Below are 20,978 nucleotides of genomic sequence, written 5' to 3'. Positions count from 1 at the left end.
ACAGAATAGGAGGGTCAAAAATACTTATATGCATATATTGATTTTCAAATAAGTTGCCAAGGCAACTCTGTGGAGAAAGAAAAGTTTTTCAACAATAACAGTCAAACAATTGTTCATTCATATGGAAAAAAAGGGAGGAGGAACGCTTCAACTCTTACCTCAAAAATCAACTGGAAACGGATCATAGAAAACTTGTAAAGCTTTCATAAGAAAGCATGAGAAAACCTTTTTTGACTTTGGATTAGGCAAAGATTTCTTAAATAGAACACATAAAAGCACAAGCCATAAAAGACAAACTTGATAAACTGAAATTAAAATTTATAACTTCTGCTTTTCAAAAGACACTATTAAGCAAACGAAAAGACTAGCCACAGACTCAGAAAATATTGTCAAGAACACATATTTGATAAAGGACTTGTATTCTGAGTATGTAAATAGCTCACACTACTCAATAAAAAGAGAACTAAAGCCCAATAAAAAAATCCATAACATATTTGAATAGACGCTTCACCAAAGAATAGATATGTATGACAAATAGCATATAAAAATGCTCAACATCCTTAACCTTTGGGGAAATGTGAATTAAAATCACTATAAAATGATATTAAACAAAGGTTAGGATGGCTAAAACTTTTAAAACTTGATAATACCACGTTCTGATGAAAATGCGGACAACCAGAACCCAAAAATATTGCCGATGGGAATGTAAACTGGGAAGCAGCTTAACCATCTCTTACAAAGATAAACAGGGACACCTGGGTGGCTCAGGCCGACTTCCGCTCAGGTCATGATCTCGGGCTCAAGCCCCACGTTGGGGTCTGTGCTGACAGCCCAGAACCTGGAGCCTGCTTCAGATTCTGTCTCCCTCTCTCTCTGCCCCTCCCCCATCTCTCTCTCTCTCTCTCTTTCTCACTCACTCTCTCTCTCTCTCAAAAGTAAATAAACATTTAAAAATTTTTTAAAAATAGGGGTAAAGAGGGGTGCCTGGGTGGCTCAGTTGGTTAAGCATCCTGCTTCGGCTCAGGTCATGATCTCGTGGTTCCTGTGTTTGAGCCCCGCATCATGCTCTGTGCTGACAGCTCGGAGCTTGGAGCCTGCTTCAGATTCTGTACCTCCTTCTCTCTCTGACCCTCCCCTGCTCCCACTGTCTCTCTATATCTCTCAAAAATAAATAAAAACATTAAAAAATTTTTTAAAATAGGGGTAAACATATGTCTGTTATACTACCTCCTCCTCAGTATTTATCCTGTGCCCCAAAAGAGAAAAATATATACTCTCACAAATTACTGTATGCAAATATGTATAGCAGATTTGTTTATAATCATCAAAATTGGTTATAATCCAAACATCCACCATCTGCTGAACAAATAAACTAATTGCAGTACATTCATACAGTGGACTTTCTTTTTTCAGCAATAAATAAGAATGAAGCACTGATAGATGCAACAGCATGAATGATTCTCAAAAGCATTCTCCCAGGTGAAAAAACTTGGACACAGAAAACTGCATATATATCATTCTATTAGGACATTCTGGAAAAGGCAGAACTATAGGAAGAGAAATCAGCTCAGTGATCACCAAAGGCAGAGAGGGGGGGTGGGAAAGGACTCATGGTCAAGGGGCATGATGGGACCTTTGGGGCTGACAGAAAAGTTCTATAACTTGATTTTTGGTGAAGCTTATAGTACTCTATACATTTGTCAAAACTATCCCACTGAGCACCTAAAAAGAGTGAATTTAGATAAACAAGTTATATCTCAATAAATTTTACTTTAAAAATAAAGGATGGTCATGAGACAGCAGGAAAGCAAACAAAAGGCAGGGCTGTGAAAGTCTAGCAAAGAAAATTTTTCAAAAAAGAGGGCTTCGGAGCGCCTGGGTGGCTCAGTCGGGTAAGCTCCGGCTTCGGCTCAGGTCATTATCTCACGGTTCCTGAGTTCGAGCCCGCGCCAGGCTCTGTGCTGACAGCTCAGACCCTGGAGCCTGCTTCAGATTCTGTGTACCCCCATCTCAATGCCCCTCCCCAGCTCAGGCTCTGCCTCTCTCTGTCTCTCAAAAATAAACAAAATTTTTTTAAAAATTAAAAAAAAAAAGAGGCTTCACCTACTGTATCATGTGCTGCTGAGGCGCCAAGAGAACAGAAGAGTGACCCTAGGATTTGGCGGTCAAGGGGTGACAGGGCACCTGACAACAACAGTCTGAGAACAGTGAGGATACACAGCCAGTGGCAGCAGATGGAAAAGGATGGGAAACAAGGGAGCATTTCTCCTGAGGCTGAAAGATAAGACAAAATTAGAGGCAGAAGTGAGTTGATGAGGTAAGATTGTTGCTTTTCTTAAAAAAAAAAAAAAGCAAGAGTCTCCTGAATGCCTCAGTCAGGTAAGCATCCGACTCTTGGTTTCAGCTCAGGTCCTAATCTCACGGTTCCTGACTTCCAGCCCCGCCTTGAGTTCTGTGTTGGCAGCCCGGAGCCTGCTGGGGATTCTCTCCGTCTCCCTCTCTCTCTGCCCCTCCCCTACTCTTGCTGTCTTTGTCTCTCTCAAAGTAAGTAAATAAACTTAAAAAATAAAAATAGATATGCAAGATACACAAGTGTATACTAATGCAAAAATTTGTCATAGAGGAAAAAAAATGATACTGCCCAAAAAAAAGAGGAATAGTGGAATAGTTACACAGCATACCCTGATACATGCAAGAGGTATTTGGGATTCTCCGCAGAAGACAGGGACTTGTCTGCAGGACCTCTCTACCTGTGGGATACAAAAATCGATTCACACTTGAACTTGACTCCGTGAAATTACGTAACTGCACCCAGCTTATTTGGAACATATATGTGGGGGTGAGTCAGAAGAAACACCATCTGAAGAAACCAGAAGGAATAGGTGTTTTTCAGGCAACTGCATTGAGCAGATTGTGACACTTGGGCAAGGCATGAAGCACCACACTTTTCGTTCAGAGACGTGGGAAATAAAATGTATCTGGGAGCATACTTCTCTTCCCACGGTCGGGAGCACACAGGCTGATGTATGAGGTCACAGTTTTTCTTTGCATTAAATTCATGCAGGAACTTAGCTCACGGTGAGCAGCCCCTGAATAAATTCTGCAAGTGAAGTTTTTTTAAAAAGCTATGAAATGCTCTCCTCAGCCACGTAGGAGGCAGACAGAGAACATGAATGCATAACCCAGTAAAAGAGCTTCCGTGAAGAACTAAGAGAAAGACAGAGTTAGCATGTGGCTAGCAGGAAAATTATAACAAATACTCTGAGAATGAGGAGCAGGTAAGTATTGAGAGGAAGATGCAAACACCACTAGAGTGGGGAATTCTTTCGCACATTATCAAATTCTTTCACACGCTATCCCAGATAGCATACTTTTCTTCTCCACCTTTTTCTCTAAACTGTACCCTCCACAGGGATCAAGGTTTGGTTACCCGAACTGACACATACAGCCCCAGAGTCCATGAATCCTCCACCAGTCTGTAGAAGAATTGTTTCAAATCACTGGAGGAAAAGAGACAAAAACCTACTCTCCGTAGGAGGCTGAGTGATCTAACTTTGTAGCACCAAGGTTGAAAAACGTGTCCCGCAGAATACTGTGTCAATCAACAATTAAAGACTCAAAAGGGATTGCTTAACTGATTGTTCCCAAGTGGGAGGTAAGGTAGCTCTACTGTGCAAGTGACATAAGGAAAACCAGATGTAACCACTGGAACAAAGAGAGAATAATAATTTTTCTTTTCTTTTACCCCTTTGTGACAATCCAAAAAATACACATCCTATACCTGACTTGCTCATTTTGCTCCAACCCCCATATACTTTTCAAGTTGAGAAATGGCTTCTTTTACAACACGGTGCATGTAATTAATCTGAATATACTTAATGGTACAAATTGACTTTCTTTATATCTCTCTGAGTTTCTGACTTTCAGTGTTATGGTCTGAAGTGTGGGTCCCTGTGCTAGAGATGATTGTTAGCAATTATGAGCTTTAGGCGTCTGTGGTGTCTACCCTTGGGTACACACACAATTACATTTCACCTCCTCTGATCACTGTAGTTCACTTTTTTCCTCCTCTATGACCCTATATCCTTCTTCAATATAGCATCTTTTGTGTCTTTTGTACTCCTAACATTTTTATGATTCAACACAATGCTGGTTTATTCTGTCCTGTCTTTTTGCTCCAGGCTCTGTGTGCCTGAATTTTTGTAATAGATGGTAAATGTGAAGTTCTTTTCATTAAAAGTAATCTTTTTTTTTCAAAGCAGTCTTTGAAAGCTGCTGATTTGTTATGAACGTTCAAGGAAGAATTAAACTCTAAAGGGACGGCATGCTGTTTCAGCAGGGCCCCACACGTTTGGGCAGGGTAAGGTATACAAAACAGGAGGGCAAATTTCTCAGTTGTTACAGAAATAATAGAATAGTAGCAGGTGTGAGAACTCACATAGATTGAAAATGGTGGCCAGTCTGGCGAACCATATGAAAACAAAGCCAATCTGAAATGATCAGGGTTACCCGATCAATCAATCTAGGACCTAGAGATGTTGTCTACTGTTAGCCTCCTTTTGAGAAAGACAGGTATTTCCATGGAAGATGTTCTTTGAAACAGTAAACTTTTTGTTACACTTTGTTTATAATTTCATCACTACTGAAAGATGAAGGTACATTCTCTTGAAGAGACAGTACACCTGTTAAACTCTACCCTAATCACTCCCAACTGTAGCATTCTGCCTGCATTAGCTTCACCATGCTTCCACTTCCTGCATCCCTAATATACTCAACCAGATCAATTACCATCTCTAGCAAACCCCACCACACCTCTGGTTTTATCACTTACAAGAAATATGCAAAACTTCCTTTGCCAAAGCCCTGGAATATTTCACTCTGGAAGTCCAAATTGCAGGCGTAACCCACTTATTAGTTCTATGCTACTTTACTCCACCATCTCTTCAATCCTTACAGACGGTTTTGTTGAAGAAAGTCTTAATGCACGACAGGTTTCCACAGACAGAGCCCTGCCCTTAGATGATTGTTGGAAGTGTTGGCTTCCAGTTCTCATTTGGCAGCCTACAGAACTAGTTGGGGCATATCAACTTAATCTCTCTGGGTCTCATTTTTTCCCACAAGTAAATTAAGGGAATGTGCTAAATTATTTCTAAGTTTCCTTCCAACTCCAACATTTAATTATTTCATTCAGACAGTGTTGAATGTTCTCTAGAGTTTTCCATTCATCAGAATTTTCAGAATGAATGACTTGTTGATGAAAGCTTGTTGAGATTTTTGGCCTTCCGAGTGTTCAGCATAGCATTAGTCTACTTTTCTCGTATGTCTCATAAATCCCTGAAAAAGACTTTACTATTAAAGAGGCCCTGAGGACAGCTGGTTAGCTCCATGAAAGATAAAAGGCGATGCCCTGCTTCAGAAGGCCCTTTCACATCGATAGAAAAATTGGCAAATTCGAATCCCTAGCACTGAGCCAATGTTAGAAGTTTTTGAAATACCCAGGAGACCACATTCTCTAACCCCCATGGAAGACACATGGATCTACAGCGAGGATCATCAGGCTGGGATGATGATACGATCCAAGAATTGATTAACCACGAGCATGAGCTTTAACACTTGGGGAAATGTCATCGATGCTAAGGGAAAAGAGTGAATCATCTATGTGCCTAGGCAAAGTTTCAAAAAAGAGTCTGAAAGAGAGGAACAGATGGTGACACGACAAGCCAAAGATCGCTGACATTTTCCCAACATCTCTGAGACGACAGCCTTTGTCACATGGTGGGGATGAGACAAACTATTAAGTATTTATGGAGGGCCTTTTACATACTCGGCACGTTATCGAACACTGGACAACGCACAAATAAATCAGTAAGAGACATATAAATATATACGTTTGCCCGTCAGGAGCTTGTGATCTTACTGGGGGAACCAATGAAATAGGAAGGGCTTCTATTTTCAGTTGAGACAAGAGGAAGAATGGGATCTTCGGGGAAGGACGACATCAGAAAACTACTCAACAGCCCATTTTGCCTCTACACTCTGTTTCAAAGACAGAGCTGTTCAACCTGGATAAGAATGCTCAGGAATGGAATAAAACCAGGATGGTAATAAAGAAAAGGCTGCAAGAAATGAACTATTTGCTTTCAATGAACTCAAGGGTCTAGAAGAATGACGTTCCAATATACTACCAAAACCTCAGAGGGGATTATAAAAATCACTGACAGTTATTTTAAAATACATGGAGAATAAAAGAAGGGAGGATAAACGTGGGGAACTACACTCTACATTTGAAAGACAAGGGGTGAAATGTGGTATCCAGTTATTTAGCATCAGAGTAAAAGACACCCTGAAAATTAGAACAAACTGTTAATGGGAGTATTTGTGATCACTTAGGATAGAGAGGGGCACTTAATAAAAGCCGGCACACCTGCATAGTCTTTAATTAAGAGACATGAAAACCTCAGTGAGAGTGAAACACAGAGACCTCTAAGTTAGAAACACACCTTAGGAAAAGAACATTCTCTAAAGGCTGCTACTTATCTGCTGTTTCCCAATCTCGAGTAACAGAACCTTGGTTGGAACGACGTAACTAGATAGTTCTGCAAATAAAAGTACGGTTTTAAAGACCATGCTTTTCATGAGAACTGCATACACTTTGCCACACATTATCCAACAAAATAAAGGGTCCACAGAGCTTAGGACCTTGGGCCCACAGAGCAGGTCCACCTGCTAGCTGCAATTCCTTCGGACTGAGCCGAATGCCACTGTGATGTCCTGTTGCGACACATCTGAGTGTCTCACGAGAACTCTCCCAAGCTGATCTCACGGGATGTCACTTCTGAGTTTTAGAACCATGACCACTTGATTGTAAGACTCTACAAATGTATTTCTCATCCCTGAGAACTGCATCTTTATCAGTGGATTTCTGTCAAGGCTTTGCTTATCTACTGTATGCGCTGCAGAATGTCGGCTGCTGTCCTTACCAGATAATGGGAATCCCTATCAGGGTGCGGTGACTTGTGTCTCTATCAAGCGGGAGTGTAGGACTCCTGTCCAGGCCATCCCTTGTATGATCTCTGCCTCTATCTGTTGCCGCAGAAGGCTGTGGTAATGGCGCAGGTGGCTCTAAGACCTTTTTGGCAGAAGGAATTACTTTATATTTGGAGTTAGAGCTAAAAATCTGATTCCCACTTCACAACTGCAATACCATTCACTCTATTAAACATTGTCTAGAGAATGTGGCTTATCACGTTTGCCAAAAAAAAAAAAAAAAAGATAGATAAGGGATAACCATGATGAAGGATGACAGGATCAGGTTCACAATGATCAGATTTGAAAAGAGGGGTCAGTTAAAGAGATGGATTTTTAAAGTAATGAATGAAAACATTTTACATTCTGATTTGATTTAATTGATTGTACAAGCAGCCTGGGGATTATCTAGCTTAGCGAAAGTTTCAGTGATAAAGATGAAGGGGTTTTAATTGATCCCAGGCTCAACGTGAAAGAACAACTGACTAGAAAATATTGAATGGAAACTGAGGTCCTACTAGTATAAGTACAATGCCCTTTGAGGACTGTTACCTATCCCGAATCACTTCACACTTTTCAGTCCTCATAGAGTAGACTGTATTTCACATTACAGTGAAATTTTAAAGACAGCTGTATTTTAAAGACAAGAGTATTGATCTTCACTTCCTGCTTCTTACCCCCTTTGTTCCTGGTATAGGTCAAACTATGGTTTCTGGAAGGGTGGCAATAGAGGATAATGTGTATCAGTTATCAATTCTTGCAACTTCTCCCAATTTCTCAAATTTTTTTACATTAAGTAGCACCCCTTCTTGAAGTGATCACACCATCCTTTCCTTATATTGAAAATCTCTTTTTGGGAGTTTCCATTCTTCTATACCTGTGTTTTAGCATTATGAGAAGAAACTATTCTTTTGCCAACATCAGTGCTTACTTCAGAGGATTATGGATTTATTGCTCTATGCACCACAAGTCTTTCATCCTCATGGACCACATGTCACATATTCTTGTCATTCTTGATTGCGTTGGCCCAGTGCCAGTACGTCCAGCTATCAGTCACAGTTGTAAATAAAAATTTAGATTGACAACGCCATTGGGATTTAGTTAAGATATTTATGATATGATAAAATAAGTCACCAATATCACCAAATGAGGATCACCCACACTTCTATCCACAATCAGGATTATGAAGACTAATAATCCACATCCAAGAACACTAGAAAGACGTATGGATGGATGGCCTGGATAAGAGTCAGCGATACAGATAGCTACATTAATATTGGTAATGGATTATCAGGAGGAAGTGGAGGACCTGGGACAAATGAAGGAAAGCTATCTGCATTTACAGTTCGGAACAGAAAATCTAACAAGATCTATCAAAAAATGGGGCAGACAGCCTTCTGAGGTCAGAGTTCCCCAACATAGGAAGTGTTCTAACCTCACAACTCAATGGGCTTAACCAAGAGAAATTTTGATAACAGTGCAGAGTTGTTTTGTAAAGACTTGCTTATCTTTTATCTGTTTTAGCAGCCGCTGAACACAATGAAAGCATTTTCCAATTTGTCCTGAATCATTTCAAAATCACAGGAAAATTTATATAATAGTTTTGTGATATTAATTTGAGACATGGAATTAGGATAGGAATCCTAAATGTTTTAAAGGTGCCATGCTTAGAAAAGGTTAACATGGAGAAATAAATGCAATAACAAGTTTAGATATATTACCTTGTTTCTACTATAGAAAATAACTTTACAAGACTACAGTAAGTGTTGAATTTAGTTTATCAACCCAGTTAACCACCCAACTGGTAGATTTTGTAAAGTGGAAAAGAAAATGGCTGAATTTATTGAAAACTTTTCTATTAAAGCATTTTTACTGACTTTAATACTTAACATTGATAAATTCCTTTGTATGGTTTTGTACTGTTAAGGTTTCACTTCACTTTGCATATTTAAAAGCATAGACATTTTAAAAATTATGAGGCCATTGTATTAAATTCAAGTATAGAATCCTTAACTCTGGAATATGTAAAATATAATGTCATAGCTTAAATTGAGCAGGGCACTTTTAAGGATTATTTTCACAAATTCATCACAAATGAATGATGAAAATATGTGCCTTACACAATATGTGTTACAAAGAAACTGTTCACGGCCTTTAGGAGCTTATAATCATGAAGCAAAACTAAAAACTTCCCAGAAACTGCTGATAAAGGATTGCTGATATCCCTTAGATGATAAGAGATTGTTAATACTCTATTGCCAAGGATTGAAATGGATTAATAAATGGTGAGAGACCAGTAGAATTGGCCATGAACTATATCCTAAGTCAAGTAAGGGGCAATTCTGTGATAACATCCTATATCCTGGAAAGGATTTTGACTTTTCTCTAATATGCCCGTTTTATTGTCAGTGGATAAAGACATTCAGGAATAAACTGTATTCTATGTTTTTTATTAAGACACATGATTAAAGTATGAGATATAAACTCCATATTAGAGCATACACATAGAAAATGGCACAAATTATTTGTATGCAGTTCAGTTAATTATAAAATGAACTCACCCATGTAACCACCACTAAGATCAAGAAATAGAACATCACTGTTGCTCTAGAAGCTTCTTTACAACATCTGCCTCTTCACTAAAGGGATCCTGTCCTTATTTTTAATACTACATATTGGTTTTACCTGTGTCCAAACATTTTATAAAGGGAATCTTACAGTTTGAAGTCCTTTATATCTGGTTTCTTTCTTTCAACACTATGTTTGTAAGATTCATCTATATTGTTCTATGTAACAGAAGTGTGTTCATTTTCAATGCTGTATAGTATCTCCTTGTGTGAACAAATCAAAATTTGTTTTTCCATTCTTCTGTTGATGGGCATCTGAGATGTTTGCTATTAAGGACTATTATGAATATCTTGATATGTGTTTTTTTGTACACAGATGTAAGGATTTCTGGTGGACATATTAAGAGTGAAACTGCTAGATTATAGAGTATGTGTATCTTCAAATTCAAGACTACTACCTAACAGTTTCCTAAAGGGATTATTGGATATTTATTATACCTGCAGGTGTGTTTTAATTTGGATTTCCTGATGACTACTAAGGTTAAGCACTTTTTTTGTATCCTAATTATCTTTTTTTGATATATTCATTTCTATTTTATTTTTATTTATTTTTTTATGTCTTTCTTCTTTTTGAGAGAGAGAGAGAGAGAGTGAGTGGGGAATGAGCGGAAAGAGAGGGAGACACAGACTCTGAAGCAGGCTCCAGGCTCTGAGCTGTCAGCACAGAGCCCTAAGCAGGGCTTGAACCCAGGGACTGTGAGATCCTGACCTGAGCTGAAGTTGGACGCTTAACTGACTGAGCCACCCAGGTGCCCCAAGGATATATTCATTTCATAAGTGCCTCCAGAAGTTTCTGGTCAATTCAAACTTTGTATTGTTTTTTTCTTTCTTTCTTAGTTTGTTTTCTTTTTTAGTGTATATTAGTTTTGTGTATATTTCAGAAACAAATCTCTTGATGGTTTATGTATTACAAATATCTTTGAGCATTTTTGGTTTGTTTTTTCATTCTCTTAACCAAATCTTTGATAAATATAGTATCTTATCTTAATAGCATATGCATGTTTGTATCAATGTTTTCCTTGATAGCCTACTGATTTTTGTCTCCTATTTAAGACATACTTAACTACTTTATGATTTTGAAATATTTTCCTATATTATCTCCTAGAAATTTCACTGATATATTTCAATAGTTAGGGCAGTAATCCATCTGAGATTGTTTTCTTTTGTTTTCCCGTTTTTTTTCAGGCCAAGTTTTGTTATTCCATTAGGCAATCCAGTTGACCTGGGACCATCTGTTCAGACTGTCCATTTCTTATTCCTCTATGATGCTCCCATCACCATAAATGAAATGACTTCCTATGGGCATGTATATACATTCAGACTCTTTACTCTTTTCCATTGGGCTCTTTGTATTTCATTGTTTCAACACCACATTGCCCTAATTAAGGTAGCTTTAGAATGTCTTGAAATCTAGTTGAGTAAGTATTTCTATTTAGTTCTCCTTCTTTGAGATTCTCTCAGCCTCTGTTGGCCTTTAAGTTTCCATATGAATTCCAGAAAATGCATGCTAATTTCAATTAAGAAATCTTCTGTTATTACTTTTATTGGTGCAGCATAGAAATGATAGATCAGTCTCAAATCTTTGGCAGAATTCTCTGGTGAAGCCATTTAGCCTCATAATTTCTTTGTCTCCTTACTTTAACTCTACTGAGATTTTATCTGCTGTCCTTCTAACTTCTTTAGATACACACGCAAAAGATTGATTCTCTATCTTCTCTGATTTATTAATTTAAAACTATGTATTTTCCTCTGAGCATGGCTTTAACTGCATCCTTGAAATTTTGATATACCACACTACTTATGATTGTGACCCTTCAAACTTTGTTGAAACTTACTTTACTGCCTAGATTTTTTTTTAATGTTCCACATGTACCTGAAAATAATATATGTTCTGTAGTTGTTGGATGCAATTTTCCCCATGGATCCTTTACATCAATGTTGGTAGTTCTATTGTTTAAATCATCTGAACTTTTGTCCCTACTGACTTTTTATCAGTCAATTCTAGCTACTAAAAGATGTGTTATAATCTTCCACTGTGGTTTTTGATTTATTTATTCATTTATTATTTTATCTTTACCAATTTTCACCTTATTATTTGCTTAAGGTGTACATTTCTGATAATTAAATTTTCCCCATGGAATGAGACTTTTATTATGATAAAAAGAACCTTTTTATATGTATTTCAGTATCATTTGGAGGCTATTTACATAGAATAACTTTATTTGACCTTTTACTTCTAATATTTCAGAAATCCAATATTCAAAATGAGATTTTTTATAAGCAGCAAATCAAATGGAGGTTTTATTTTTTTTTAGACTAAAATTTTTGTTTTCTAATTGAAAAATCGAGTTGACCTACATTTAGTGAAGTTACTGATATTTGAAGATTTAAATTTACCATTTTACTCTTTACTTTCACTTCCTATCTGTCTCTATATTACTTTGTTTCTTCTTTTTTCTTTTTTATTGCATTGTTTTTAATCAAATAAGCAATTTTATTATTTTCTTAATGTTTATTTATTTTTGAGAGAGCACAGCAGGAGAGGGGCATAGAGAGGGTGACAGAGGATCCAAAGCAGGCTCTACGCTGACAGCAGTGAACCTGATGTAGGGCTTGAACTCACCAACTGTGAGATCATGATCTAAGCCAAAGTCAGACACTTAACTGACTGAGCCACCCAGGCGCCTCAAGAAGTCTTCTCTTCTAATCATATGGCACTGAAGATGAGACCAAATGAAGGAAAGGACGAGCAAGCCATGCAAAAACTGTAGAAATGAGGATTCCACGCAGCATAAGAGCCTGGTGAAGGCCCTCAGTGGGAAGCATCTTTAGCATGTTCTAGAAGTAGGAAGAAAGACCATGTGGCTAGAGTGAGGAGAGCAAGGGAAAAGCGTTAGGAATTGATGGTTGGACATTTAGCACTGGAAGCTTTGTGAAGACCTTGGATTTTTTGGGTCTTTCAAGTGTAATATGAAAATAATGGACAACTGCTTATATTTTTAAAGGATAGCAGGCTCCAGGGTACTGAACAGGTGAATCTGATTGCCTAACCTGGTATATGACTTTTAAAAACCTTGTATAAAGTGAATTAATTTCCACACTTCAGTGTCAGTGAGCAGGAGTCGCAAATCGACGGGCATATCATATTGATTTTTAAAAAGCTTTCTTATAGCTTTACATACAGGGAGCAAAGAAACTTACATGTCTTAAATGGTTCCAGCCATTTCTTTCCTTCAGTATCCAGATTAACCAGGTGCCATATGGAGCTATATTCCAGCGACAGGACAACTTCCTAAGGCAGTTGAGGATAAAGACATCTCTCTCATGAACTCCTTGGGGTGTGGGGGAAAGGGTTCATGGGTCCCTTCTCACTCCTGCTGCTGCTGCTCTAAGCAGGCCATCTGCTTTAAGCCTCCTGTGGCTACTCCATTTGTTTAAAACTCTTTTTCATTGATTTTTATTGCTTAGAGCTTTGGGGTTTGTTTTCTTTTTAACCATGACATCCAAATTGTATTGAAAAATGTAAAGGGAGCAAGGGATGTATATATAATGTATGTACAGCATTCTAATATTTGGGTAGATTGCATCTGCAGTATTTGCTTTAAGATGCTTGTTAAATTAATTGTACCTAAGTCATGCTTATTTCCCCACAGTGCCTTACAACCATTCAGTAAAACAATACGCCCCTCTAACAATCATATTGAGCTTTACTAGGGGATCTTTTACAATGCCAACTGAATTTTCTGAGGAATAACTTAACAGGAAAATTATTTCCTAAAAATCAAAAGAATATATTTGGTTGCATTTAGTTTTTCTCCTCTGAATGAAAAGGACGGGAATAAAGCTGTTTGCCTGAAGTTAAAGTCAACTAACAATTTTTTAAAAGTTAGATAATCTTGGGGCACCTGGGTGGTTCTGTTGGTTAAGCGTCAGACTTCATCTCAGTTCCTGATCTCCCAGTTTGTGAGTTTGAGCCCCACATTGGGTTCCACATTTGCAGAGACTGGTTGGGATTCTCTCTCTCTCTCTCTCTCTCTCTCAATAAATCAATAAACTTTAAAAGAAAATTATATAACCTCCTTTTCTTTTTTTAGGAGACTGGATTATAACTTTGAGCATGTCTGGGAAGAGTACAGAGCAACCTGGTGACAGAATTATAAGATTTTGTCTGCTGGAGGCATCAAAATCCCACTGGTTTGCATCCAAGAATCTTCTGGAAGAATATATGCCCACTACCTACCAAAGGACAGTAGGTTATGCAATCCTGAATCCCTGTACCCAGCCATTGAGAGCCAGGATGTCCCCCTGCCCAGGTGAGAAAATGGGAAGGATGAGGGAGGCACTGGGAACTTCAGGTGTGAGAATTATGAAGAGGAACAGATAGACTGTTTGTCTCTGTTCGGTACCAAAATTGAAGGGACTTTAGAACCAGGACCTCGGTAGCATCATTTAGGCAAAATGCATAGGAAAGATAAGAAAAATCTTCAAATAAATGAAAATCTGAAGCAGACGTGCACAAGAGAGCCAAAAAACCTCAGAGAGACAACACCCGACTAGGCCACTTGTCAGGTCCAACTCTACTTTCTACCTCCCCCTGTTTTCTTCAAAATGTTCATTCTTTCATTCAAACTGATTTGAGCCAGTTTCTGTTTTTTGAAAACAATAGATGGTAGACTAACTGAATATGGGCGAGTATATATCAGTTATTTTTTCTGGACTTTCTAAGACAGAGATTTTAGTAATTTCCCTAGGTACCTCCCAAGGCTGTCATGGAATCAGGTCATGGACTCCTTGTGCAAGTGCTCGCTGACTAAATAGTGGTGAAACCTAAGTCACTGATAACTTTATCATCTTTGTAATTCAAAAAAGCAGGATAAGAGAGATTGGCCAGACCTACGCAGCATTGCAATGAGATAGCCCCCAATTTCATTATCAGAACGACCGTGGTTTACTGGCTGCCCTCAAGGAGTCAAGCTCTGTGTTACTGCTTTGCATCTATCACCTCATTTAATAGCAAAGGTATGGATATCTCAATGTTGATATTTTAAAATCACTTGTAACTCAATTTACAGATGTTGCAGGGAGATGCTTGCTTGAAATGGTGAGACAGGAGAACACAACAATGCCAAGCATGCTGGGATGGCATTAAAAGTATAAAATGAAAGGCTTTATGCAATCAATGAGAGTGGGCATTGGAGAAGTTTTGGGAAGAAGCTGTTTAACATTATTTCAAAGACAGTCTGCATTTTAAGAAAGGAAAAACAGCTCTAAAAATATCTCACCAAAATTTGGTAACTAAACATATGGACACCGTACAATCATTTGTTTAAAAAAATAACTGGAAGGGGCACCTGGGTGGCTCAGTCGGTTAAGCGTCCGACTTCAGCTCAGGTCATAACCTCTGGGTTCATGAGTTCGAGCCCTGTGTCGGGCTCTGTGCTGACAGCTCAGAACCTGGAGCCTGCTTTCAGATTCTGTGTCTCCCAATCTCTCTACCCTCCCCTGCTCATGTTCTGTCTGTCTGTCTCTCTCAAAAATAAATAAAAACATTTAAAAACAACTGGAAGATTCTTGTTTGATTATAAATACTATGAAAGTAGGAGACATTTTCATGGATACCAAAAGATATTTTTCTTTCTTTTTTCAAATTGAAGCATAGTTGACATACACTATTATATTAGTTTGAAGTGATTCAGCCATCTTATATGTTACAAAATGTTCACCAATATAACTGTAGTTACCAGACATTGTTACAATATTATGGACTATATTCCCTATAGGGTACTTTTCATGCCTGTGACTTATTTATTTTATAAGCAGAAGTTTGAGGAGATTAAGAGGGATCTGCTTTCTTAATAAAATGTATAGATTACTGGAGCAGGATGAGATTCACTAATAAATCAAATTCTTATTTTCTAATTTAATAAGTAAAAAGTAAATGCATATAATTCATGTGTGGTGGTTGTTTTTAATGTAACAGAATAAAGAAATAGGAAGAACACAACTGACAAAAATCTTTCCATATTGGAATGAAAGGCTTTTCTCTCTAATAATAGTCAGCTAATTTGCCATCAATAATATAGAATTTTTTGTTCATTATCTCCAGAGATGCCAGAAAATTAAAGATTGTAGAAAACAACAGTGGGAGGGACAATTTAATTATTTGTGAGCACAATTCCCAGGTCTATTTAATCTACCCCAGTTACCTAATGTGAACTGGAAGGGAAGGGAACTTTTAGAACCAGAAATTTGCTCTAATTCTTCCCACCATTATAGGAAAAAATACATGTGTTAACGTGTAGCAATATTCTTTATTCGTAGGTGTAGAATCATTTAATTTCTCTTTTTTGTAAACAAATGGCCAAACAAGCATCTCTTAAGTTTGTTGAACAAAAGAATAGAAAACATTGAGATTCAAATGTCATTCTAAAAAGTACTATTACTTACGGGGTCTGCAGAAGCATGTGTATTTAAGCAACAAAACAAAAGAGCAAAGTGGGAAAAGAAAAAGAGAAAGGCAATCCAAGAAACAGACTCTAACTCTAGAGAACAAACTGCGGGTTACCAGAGGGGAGGTGGGTGAGGGGGGTGATGGGGATTAAGGAGTGTACTTGTGACCAGCACTGGATGACGTATGGAAGTGTTGAATCACTACGTTGTACACCTGACACTAATATTACACTGCATGTTACCTGGAATTTAAATAAAAACTTTAAAAAGTAAAATAAATTTCTGAAGTCTATATAACTTCAATTTCTTAAACAATTTCCAATAATTTCTTAAATAATTTTTCTTTTTTTAATTCTTAAAAATTTATTATTTTGAGAGAGACAGCATGAGTGAGGGAGGGGCATGGAGAGAGTGAGGAGAGAGAGTGAGAGAAGCCCAGGCAGGCTCCGTGCTGCCAGTGCAGAGCCAGACGCGGGGCTCGAACTGAGAAAGCTGTGAGATGATGACCTGAGCGGAAACCAGGAGTTGGACACTTAACTGACTGAGCCACCCAGGTGCCCCGTTAGATTTTTATTTTAAATCTTAGACTCCAGGCCCCACCGTATCAAAACTTCTAAGTAATTTTATGACACTGATTTCCCCCCATCATCTGTAAGTATATATTTGTTGAATCTCAATCAGCACCTTTTGTCTTCTCACCCGAGAAAAGGCAGCCAATTCATGTAAGTGGTTTGCTTCTTCTTCGCCTCCTATTGGTTCAGAATTGGCAACTGAATGACCGGCCAGAACAGCACTAGTGCTGCCTGAAGGAGGAGAGATCACAGTGTCTAGTGGACATCCTTCATCTCGACGGACTCCCCAGGTGAAACTCAGAAACTGTTCAAACATCCTGAGTCCATGATGGTGGTAGTAGTGTTTTATTAATTGATTTGGATTAATTTCCATGCAGTTCTCCAAATTTCCCTGTCTCTGCCATTTAGGAACATTCCTTTTTGACCTCATAGCATGAAAAATCGTGTCTTTTCCATTTTTTAAATTATTGTTCCACAAGTTTGGAGAAGGAAAGGCAAATTTCAGAACTACATATGCAAAGACTTGGGCATATGCACAGCTTTGAGATGGTATTGCCAAATCCCTGGGGCAAATGCCTGTGCCAGCAACCTAGAGAACCCAGTGAAGGCTGTGTGCCCTCTCTGACGGATAATACATTTGTTAGAGGTGATGGTATGAATGTCATAGTTTCAGATGCCACATAAATAAAATAAAAATGTTGTAGGATCGCATAAACTGGTGACCCACCAGTCGAGTATGAAGGTCATTCCTTCATGAATACAGAAATCTCCCACATCTGAATATCAACTTGCAAATGCATTATGTAACATAATACTGTATGTTTATACTTTATACATTTTAATGAAATATTAAACAGGCTTATTGTGTGTTCATAATATAAATTGCAGTAGAGGTCATGACAGTAAAATGAATGCCATCGTTTCCCTGCAACTGTGTGTGTGTGTGTGTGTGTGTGTGTGTTTAAAGCTGTTCCCTTCTTCTATAACCTGGGAATAGTCAAAACAATACAATTATAAAAATTCCCATCATCATATCTTACCTTCCCGATTCTTCCCCTTCCAGGCTCCTCCTTTAGTATCACGAAGTACAATTCCCTAACTATCTGAATGTCTCTTTCACCTGCCTCCCCACCCATAAGGTCATAAGGTCAAAGGCAAATGGGCTACAAAAGATTCTGCTAACGTGACAAGATGTCCTATGGAAGACAGTCATCTGGATGTCTATTTCCCCCTCATTTCTTCATATTAAAGAGTCTGCTGCACAGTAGGCATAAGATTAATAGGCAGTTTACATAACATTTGCAATAAATTGCCAGATAAAGAAGCTTTCTCAATTGTGTGCTTTTGAGATTGGAGGAACAAAACTGTAAACTTTATTCTTCACTTGTGCACTGCCAGCATGTCGTCTAAAACATCTGCTCGGGTAATATGTCATAGGCAAGAGCCTATGCAGGTTAGGCCAGTACGTAATAGAAGTAATGTATTTTTAAATGCCAGGTTTTAAAAGAAGACAGGACCGCTTGGTATCTCATTATGAGTGAGATGACTTTTCATGTCATCCCTTCGGGGGTCATGCGCTTTGGGGAGAGTTTCAAAGGTCAACATCCATAACTCTTTATTCTTTACTCATTCACTATTTTCTCACGGGAGAAATGTGGGAGACTATTTTCTAAGTGGACTTGCATTTCATCTCACAAATGAAAAAACTGTGGCTCCGAGTTTCTGTATATGCCAACAATCCTTTCAATCTGATGTGTACTGTTACCAAAGGAACAAAACATCGCAGGGAAAAAAACAAGTTTAAGCTCTCATTCTGTCTTTATATCCGAAGTGCCTGATCACAGAAAACACACCTAAAATCACTGAAGAGATTTACTGCAGGTAAATGAGAAAGTTGTATACTTTCTTTAGAACTGCAGGGTACTGATTTCATGAAAACATGTTTCACATTCGTTTAGTCCGTGCATCATCGCCCAATAAATCCCGCTAAGAACAGCTGGTAGTATTAACAGTGCAAAGGAGGACAGGCGACAGAAAATAAAAATTCCAACCTGCCTCCAGGTTGTTCATTCACTTCTTCACTCAACAGTAAGAGTTTACTGAAACCTTTCTGAGCTCTGTAGATACAAGAATAGCCAAGGTCATCCAAAGCCTTGCCTTCGTCCAGAAGATAGAGATAAACAAGCAAAATTATTTAAAGCCCAGCAGCTTTGGGTGGAAAAGGAAAACATATGAATAGCATATGAGGATCGTTAGTTGGTTCTGTTGAGTGTTCTCAAATCATGTTTTCATTGGAAAAATCAGAGAAGGAGAGCTAAAAGGAAAAGGTAACATGGTGAGTCGGTTGTGTGGGGACCTAGGACAACCCCTGGGGAAGACTGGGCATTACTGCAACAGATTCACAGGCCGGAGCTGAGACACACACACAGAGTTAATAAGAATCCCTCCAGACCATTAAAAGTATTCTTTTCACCTCTCGTCACTAACTCCGCACCCCTTAATTAACTTCCCCGCCTACACGAACTGCCCATCCCACCGCAAAATAACTCTTAAGAAACCCCAGTGCTATCCACCAACTAGACTATCTAATTTCCACTTTTGTGTACTTCTCCCTTCCATTAAGATACATATGTTCACTGCTGTTTTCCCTCAAGGACCTTGCTGAATCATTGTCTATATAATCCAATAATATGGATCAAGATAAAGGGTAAATGGCAGAGAGTGGTTTTTAATATGTTAGTCCTATCAAAGGCTTCTAATAGCTCAGGATAAACAAAGGGGGGCAATGTCAACATTCCAGAAATTATGACTGAGACCATGGGAGAGCTGTCTTTGGAAAGTGAGGCTTTTAAGATTTTCTCATAGCAAAGTGACCAGAGCTGTGTCCTTCTTTGCAAGTGATGTTGACTTCATACCATTGCCTGCTGATCAAATTCTGTAGAGGACAGTCGGACATTGGTATGATGCAGCATGAATTCCGCATCTCCCCCCGTGACTATTCCCTCCAAAAATGCTTAACCTGAATTTAATCAGCTACTTCTTACATGGTGGGAAATACTGACGAAAAAGGAGGAAGTTTTAAAAACCCCTGAGGAAACTATCAGACAACGCAAAAGGCAAAACATTCTAAGAGACAATTGGTCTGCTCCTTCAAAGAATCAATGATGATTTATGCAAGATGGAAACTTAAGAAGCTAATAGATGATGGCAACAAATTATCCTTGAATGAATATGAGTTTTTTAAATGACTACCAAACACACTTTAATAACAGTTGCTGAAATTTGAATATGGGTTAAGTGTTGGATGATAATTTTTAAACACTATTAATATTGTTAGCTGTGATCATGACGTTGGTCTTACATAGGATAAGGTCAGTGTTTTATTGGAGGTGTGTGCCGAAGCATTTGAGGAGAAGCATCATGAAAACATGGGTCAGCAAGTGTAGAAAAGGTTAATATTTATATATGTATCTTTTATTTTCTGTATGTCGAGAGACTTTTAACAATTGAAAATGGGTTAAACTTTATTATTTCCTTTTCATAAATGAACAGAGCTCTTTCTATATAGCAACAATGTTTAATCTCATGGAATTTTAGTACAATAAGCTTCATTTATTCAGAACTCTGGCTAGAGTCCTTCTAGAAATCTGCTTCTACCAGATAATCAAGTTAACCCTATATGTGTTACAAATGTAAAATTCTCATTTGAAATTACCGTGAAATTTTCTGTTCCCATACATAGAATTTGCAGAATATAACATAATTATTTCTTACTGAATTTAAGTCATTCTTACAAGTGATTGATACTGTGACATTTATGATGAACAATTAAGATTGAACTAAGTTAATACTGATGTAGACTCTAGAATTTATTTTCCTTAAAAATCTCTCTGGAAATCATTATTTCCCTTCATTCCTTCAGTATTATTTGTTGAGCATGTCCTTTGTGTCAGTTATAGGTCTGGGATCCAGAAGTAAATATTCAAAGGGCTAGATGAAGGTATGAAAGCAGGAAGAAGGGAGGGAAATACAAGTGAATTTGGGAGCAGACAGGCTGAGCCTGAATCTCTGAGGGTTGGTGTAGGATCTCTAGGGTGATTATGAAGTATTTGATGTAGACACCAGTGTTTGGGAATCAGGAGAAATAGACCATTAGAAGACCAAAATGTAGGAAAAACTCAACCTCCCTGGGAAGAGATTCACAGAAGGGGTAATTCCTTGGCTAAATCTTGAGAGATGAAAAAAAACTTGGTAATAGACAAGAGTGTGGAGTGTCAGACATTTTGAATATGCATGACTACAA

The sequence above is a fragment of the Suricata suricatta genome, chromosome 15 (genome assembly GCF_006229205.1).
Source record: "Suricata suricatta isolate VVHF042 chromosome 15, meerkat_22Aug2017_6uvM2_HiC, whole genome shotgun sequence".
NCBI classification, from domain to species: Eukaryota; Metazoa; Chordata; class Mammalia; order Carnivora; family Herpestidae; genus Suricata; species Suricata suricatta.
The sequence above is the reverse complement of the archived record's forward strand: the minus strand, read 5'-3'. Positions refer to the sequence as shown.